This window comes from Malus sylvestris, chromosome 16 (assembly GCF_916048215.2).
Source record: "Malus sylvestris chromosome 16, drMalSylv7.2, whole genome shotgun sequence".
Lineage (NCBI taxonomy): Eukaryota > Viridiplantae > Streptophyta > Magnoliopsida > Rosales > Rosaceae > Malus > Malus sylvestris.
In genome coordinates this window covers 16,463,652-16,471,186 of record NC_062275.1, presented here as the reverse complement: position 1 = coordinate 16,471,186, position 7,535 = coordinate 16,463,652, and the positions used below count along the sequence as shown (strand labels likewise).

The 7,535-nt window shown below is 40.1% G+C and overlaps 1 pseudogene; it reads left to right on the top strand.

Annotated features, from left to right (window-relative positions):
• LOC126606623 (late embryogenesis abundant protein D-34-like) overlaps positions 1-5,665 on the top strand; it is a 40,122-nt pseudogene extending 34,457 nt beyond the window's left edge.
• The last annotated feature ends 1,870 nt before the right edge of the window (positions 5,666-7,535 follow it).

Here is a 7,535-nt window from a genome sequence, read left to right as displayed (position 1 = left end):
TTTATTGTAATAATAAAGCGTTCTTAGTTCAATTAAGTAAAACATGACTCTCTAAAATCCGATGTCGATCATAGGTTCAAATCCTACAGGGCGTGATTCTATATTCTTGTTTCAGGTTTTGGCCGACGAAGAGTTTTCAATTTTTTTGCCTAAAAAGGTCACTTCATTAGCCCCAACGAAGTGAGGTGTTTTATGATTGGTTACTCTCAGGTGCATTTCATAGTTAGGCATCCAGACAGTCGAACTGCATTCACCATAAAGACCTTAACTCCTTTGAGTACCTTTGCTTAAACAGCCTGATACTGATTCGACGCCTATATATTCTCATGAATATAGTTGAAGCAGCCAAACCCGATGCAAAAGATCAAGAACTTCACAGTGAATTAATCAACCTTGTCTATACATTCCGGAACCCTAGGATGAAAGGTGTTCCTTCATTAGCCACTCAAGTGTAGAAGTCATCAGTGCATTCGTCGACACCATCACTACATCTATTCTACTCGCCCAACTGAGCTCGACCACGAGTTGACATGCGCCCATTCACTAAGGGACATAGTTAGCTCATAGTTACTTGACTTGCGCGCCATGTAGGCTTTGTATCTTTTAAGGTCAACATTATTATGTTCATATTTTAAAATATCAGTATTAATTTAACATGTGTGTTGTAAGTTGAATTGATCGTTCTGCTATTTTTCATAGTAGTATAGTTTGACATCGTAAAAAACATAACTTATGATGGCTCTCAATGTGGCCATTGTGTTATCCGTCCAACCTGTATATGTTGTTATGGATATAAAGGTGGTGACCCTTTTCCTTTATGTGTTTGGATGTGGTTTGGTGGTTGGGCAGTACGTGTAGCCTAACCGGTTGGCGCAGCAGAACTCAATCACCATAGGTGAAGCACGGGAAGCCTTGGCCCAAACAGCAGGCGACAGGCCAATTGATCAAAGCGATGCTGCGGTCATTCATATAGAATTTGAGATTGGAAAGAAAAAGAATAAACGCAAAAGAGCAGAGAAAAGGTGAGAATAATTTGTGATTGATTTTCTTGATTATTTGCGTTATCACAGATTGTATATATATACATATTACATTAGTTGACTTTGTAAAGCCATAGAAGGCAAGTATTAGAATACAATAAAACAGTAAAGACAGAGACTGAGTGAATCGTGTAGTGCAACAAATCCCATCCTAATGGCAGATTTGTCTGCTTGATTTGCTGGACCTGTAGTAATCTCTTTATCACCCTCAAGCGAAACGGAACAAAGTGAAGATTGAGCTTGGAAATAAGGAAAGAGAATCATTCGCGAGATAGTCCTTTGGTGAAGACATTGACAATTTGATGTTGTGAAGGAATATGTTGAGAGAGATAGGTGGCTACCATTGCGGATGACCTCCATGCCAAGAAAATAATTAAGATCCCCCAACTTCCGACTAGCAAAGGTGGCACATAATGTATCAATAAACTGATGAACAGCAGCAGAATTAAAACCTGTAACAATCAGATCGTCAACATATACAAGCACATATAGAGAATATGTGGAAGAGTGATAAATAAACAAAGATGCATCTGATTGGCTGTGGAAGAACCCTTGGCTATGCAAAAAGGAGTTTAAGCGTTGAAACCATGCACATGGAGCTTGTTTAAGACCATAGAATGCCTTGTGAAGACGACAAACATGCTGAGGGTGTTGGGAATCGACAAAACTAGGTGGTTGTTTCATATAGACCTATTCAAGCAAGATTCCATTCAAGAAGTCATTACGAATATCGAGTTGCTGTAAAGTCCAATTTTTGCAAATAGCCAAGGCAAGGATTGTACGAATAGTCCCTGGTTTGACAATGGAACTAAAAGTTTCTTCGTAATCAAGACTTGCTTGTTGGTTGTAACCCTTAGCGACAAGACATGCTTTGTGTCGATTAATAGAACCATCCACTTTACGTTTCACCCGAAAGACCCATTTGCATCTGACAATATTCATATGAGGAGTAGCGAGAACAAGAGACCATGTTTGGTTTTAACAAAGGTCTTCATACTCTTCTGTCATAGCTTTTTGCCAATGAGGATACTTGGCTGCTTGAGTGTAGCTAGATGGTTCGAATGACATTTGATCATTAAGGGCAACAGTTAATACTTGTGGAAACGGATGTGGGGTCGACCTATAGATTATACTGTTGACACTTTTAAACTTTTGATGGTCAGGAGAGTGTGCCTGATCAAGCACAGCAGCATCATTGGTTGGGGTAAGCGCCGTGGATGGGGAGGGCTCATCAGTGGACATATGGGTCCGTAGGTGCGGAGAAACACCATCAGAATGATCTGGTAATGGAGAAGTGGGTGCCATGCCAAGGGGTGTGGAAGAGGCATCTAGGTCCTTGGCCTCATGGTGGGAAGAAAAAGTTGTAGCTTGTGGGGGCTGCTGTGCTTGGTTGTGGGGAACAGACTAGGCATGGTAGTGGGTTCCATAATAAATTGTTGTTGCAGCGACATGCTAGGAGAAGTTGCAAATTTGATGGCCTGATATGGAAAAGTGGATTCATTAAATTGAACATGCCGGGAAATATAAACCTTACCAAAGCCAATGTCTAAACACCGATAGCCCTTGTAATAGTTATCGTAGCCAATAAAAACACATTTGATGGATTTTGGCATTAACTTATGAGAAAGCAAGGAACCATATGAGGAAAGCATGTGCAACCAAATGTCTTCAAGAATCGATAATCTGGTGTCCTATCAAATAACTTTTCATAAGGTGAGACATCCCCAATATTGTACAGAGGTAATTGATTAATTAGAAAGGCAGCCGTGGTGAAATCTTCTACCCAAAATGAGGACGGAAGATGAGATTAGGCAAGTAAACAAAGACCCATTTCAACAATATGACGGTGCTTTCTTTCAACAATGCCATTTTGTTGGGGAGTATAGGGATAAGAAAGTTGTTGAGTAATGCCATGTTGACGTAGAAAAGTGCGTAAAGCATTGCTAGTGAATTCACCACCACCATCAATTTGTACAATTTTAATTGTTCGAGTCAACCGATTTTCAACCATTCTTTTAAATGTAACGAAGGTAGACATAACATCAGATTTTCTTGCAAGGGGAAAAAACCACACAAATCTGGAGCATTCATCCACTATTGATTAATAAAATTTGTAGCCAAAATTAGAGAGAGTTGGAGCAGGTCCCCATACATCAAGATGCAAAAGATCAAGTGGATGTTGAGTTATTGATGTGCGAGAATTGAAAGGTAAGCGACATGTTTTGCCTAATGGACAAATGTGACATTTGTTATTGGAGGATCCACCACTAATAGGTAAGTGGTATTTATTGGCAAGAACTTGAAAAATAGCGGTTGATGGATGTCCAAGATGAGCGTGCCACATATCATAAGTCGTCCATTCTCCATACAAAACAAACTTTGGTCTGATTTGTGAAGTAGCCCGAATGTAATAAAAATCACCATAGTTATGCCCAATAAGAAGTACCTGGCCTGTTATCTTGTCCTTCACACGAAAAGAACGATCATCCACCTCAAAGAAACAATGATTATCATAGCAAAATCGACGAAGTGATAGTAAGTTCTTTTTAATGGCAGGAACATATAGCACATCATCCAGTATGAGGGAGCCATGTAAACCAGTTACGGAGGATTTACCAACATGAGAGATACGTAATTGATTACCGTTGCCAACAATAATAGAATCAGTACCTTCGTATGGTTGAATCTGTGTGAGGGTGGAAGGATCATTGGTCATGTGATTTGTTGCGCCAGAATCAACAATCCAAGGTGTTGTTGATGGAAAATGGGCAGTAGCAATGTATGCAAAGTTTCCACGTGTCTTACATTGTTTAGCTTTGAGACCATATTCCTCGCATAGTTGGCAGGGTTCGTCAGCCTCAAAAGTGGGTGGCAGCAATGGTGAAGGAAGAAGAGGAGGTCGATGGTCATTAGATGGACCACGATTGAGTCGAGGAGCATTCCAATTGGTCTGGTTGTAGGAATTAGAAGAACGCCAAGCACCACCACGACGACTGCGATCACGACCTTGTTCGTGGCTAAAAGAACAATTGGAGGAGGATAACCAGTTTCCGTTGGAGATGGATTTGGACGGGCCATTAGAGCGAGGATGAGCGGTGAAGACAACACAGTTGGACAAGGAAAGAGATGACATCTTTTTTATGAGATTTTCTTCCTGAATGAGCAGGTCGTAACAATTATCATATGAGAGAGAAGGGCGAAGATGAACAACGGTGGTAAACTCCTTGTATTCAGGACCAAGGCCATCTAAAAGGCATTCAATGAGGTCATCTTCACTGATACTGGAACCATTAGTATTAAGGGAATCTGCAAGGCTTTTGGCATGCATCAGATAGTCAGACATGGGCTTCTCTGAATCTTTCTTAAGAGTGCAAAGTTGGTCACGAAGAGTGAGGATGTGAGTCTTGGAGAGAGGTGACATACGCTTTTCCAAGAGAGTCCAAGCATCATAAGCATAGGTGCAAGGGATTAGAATAGTTCGGATAAAGGATATGCAGGTAGCCTTGATCCAACTGAGAACGAGTTTGTCCCTAGAATAATGGGGATTGACAGAGCCATCATTGAGATTCTTCAGTGCTTTAGAATTGATAGTTACGACATCTTCCATGCCATGAATTTCAAGAATATCCTGAAATTGAGATCGCCAACTAAGATAATTGTTGCGGTCCATCGAAGTGTTGATCATATGAGAGATATTGAAGGTGGTGGAAAGGGAGATGGTAGGGGTAGTCATGGTAGAGGAAGATGAATCATAGAAGGTAGAGGAGATTGGGGTAGCATAAGCCATAGAGGATCGAATAAAGCATTAGCTTGTGGAGAAGGCTGATACCATATAGAATTTGAGATTGGAAAGAAAAAGTATGAACGCAAAAGAGCAGAGAAAAGGTGAGAATAATTTGTGATTGATTTTCTTGATTATTTGCATTATCACAGATTGTATATATATACATATTACATCAGTTAACTTTGTAAAGCCATAGAAGGCAAGTATTAGAATACAATACAACAGTAAAGACAGAGACTGAGTGAATCGTGCAGTGCAGCAAATCATGTCCTAATGGTAGATTTGTCTGCTTGATTTGCTGGACCTGTAGTAATCTCTTTAATTCAGGCAGCTGAAGTGAGAGTTACAGGTACAATGTGATAAGCCCGGGTTGGCTGGTCACAATGGCTCAAGGCGCTGCAGCGTACAATGCTGGGACTGAGAGGGAGCAGGATAAGATCAAGCTCACTGATATATTGTCGGCAAGTCTATCATTAGGCATATTGATTGTGGGGTTTTATGTATTTTGCTTTATATAATTTGTAAGGTGTTTGATGAGGTGTTTTTTGGTTCGTGGCTGAAGGGTGCAGCTGCGAAGCTGCCCTCGGACAAGGCTGCGACAAGACAGGATGGTGAAGTAATTGTGAGCGCTGAGCTGCGAAAGAATATGGGAACACGTCCTGGTGGAGCAGTAGCGTCAGTGATGGCAGCTGCTAAGCTAAATGAGAATATAAACATGTGACATGTGGCTGTTCATGCTTTCTGGTATACTGAATAGGTCTTGTAACGAACAATATGTAAATTAGTTATCAGTTTTAAGCCACAATGTAGCTAGCTACATAGTTTCAAAGTTTTCAATTACTAGTCTTGGATGGGTTCAACTCTTTGAGTTTTGGTTTTGTTTTCCCGGTAAAATACCAAGCTGTGATGTACTTTCTATCAAGGTGTTTTTTATCTGATATATGCAAATGTATATCCAAAATTCGTTTGAGTTTTCTTAAACCCTGCTCAGTTTCTACATCTATATGAAGGTTACATTTTACTCTTCCTACAAAGCTATTGGAAAGGTCGACATAAGTTCGCATTATTACCTTGTTGCCTGCCAAGTCTTAATATATGCTGTTTCTAAAATATTATTTGGACTTGACTACAGCCCACGTGTAGTCCTTACGATGGAAGGGCTATTTTGATAGAGTTGAGTTATTTTGACAGAGTTGATGAGATTATGAGTGCATAGGATTGTGACAAGTGTTTGTGTATTATTGGTTGTGTCATTAGTTGGTTAGTAGAGAGGTGTATCACTAATGTATATATACGAACAATCGTAATTATTCTACACAAGTTGAATGAAAGAGAATATTCAATTTTAACAAACATTCCCTCTCTTCTTTCTCTCTCTTAATTACTTAGTTCTTAAGCTTTTACATTGTGGACATGGTATCAGAGCCGGGAGTGGCTCACGCCTTCGGTTGACAATCCTTCTTGCTTCTGCTACTTTTCTCCGATTGTGCTCGGTGTTCGGTGACATCTCCGGTCATCAGTTTCTGTCTTCTCCGATCACGTGTTGGTTTGTTGAGATCTTCGCACTCTATTGGTGGTGATCTGTTGATCTCTTTCAGTCGGTCGAATTGATGGGTTCTTGATTGTATTCCTGCATCAAGTTCTGTTGATTCTTTCGTATCTTTCAGTCCAGAGTGCTTGATTTGTGCATTATTTACGAATTTTTGATAATCTGTAACCCTGGAATTTAGGGGTTTTCTTGTTCTGTATTCCCAAATATTGTTGATTCTTGCAATTAATTACTTGTCGTTGTTGCTGGTTGTTCAATTGTGTTTGTGAGTTGTTCTTAAGTATCAAAACTATCTCAAGATTGTTGAAGTATTACATACAATTGCTAAAAGCTATTGTGAATTCTGTTCAATTTGATCTTACATAATCTCTTATTTCGTCTTTAATTCTGAGTGTTGGGAATATACTGTCACGGTGAAACTAGATGATTCCAACTATGTTATATAGAACTTTCAAATGGATCTACTATTAGAAGGAAATGGAATTGTTGGATTTGTGAATGGTTCTATTCCATGACCTGATAAGTTTGTAGATTCTGACTCTAAGGAAGAAACTGTTGATAACAACCAACATGTCATTGATGCATACAAAGTATGAAAGATTCATGTGTAAACAGGAAAATTCTGTAACAAATGATGGATTGTTTTTTTTTATGGTTTTGACGGTTTTGATGGTGATTTTGATGGTGATTTTTCCTTACATAGTTTATGCTTTTGCAGGTCAGGAGCGTTAGGTGTCACCTTTTAAGCTCGTGCTAACAAGGAGCATTCAGTGTTGCCTTTTAAGCTTGTGCGAACAAAGAGCATTGTGTCGTGCATTTTAGGCTCATGTAGGCGAGGAGCTTTGTGCCTTGTGCAGTTTAGGCTCATGCGGGTGAGGAGCATTGTGTGGTGTGCAATTTAGGCTCGTGCATGCGAGGAGCATTAAATGTCGCCTTTTAAGCTCGTGCGAACAAAGAGCATTGTTGCCATATGCAATTTAGGCTTATGTAGGTGAGGAGCATTGAGTGTCGCCTTTTAAGCTCGTGCGAACAAGGAGCATTGTTGTCATGTGGAGTGTAGGCTCGTGCAGGCGGGGAACTTTGGTTTAGGGGTAATAGTCCTTTAAGAACCTGCCGTTGATGTGGTCGATCTTTAAGCCATCTTCTGCCATGATTAGGTAGG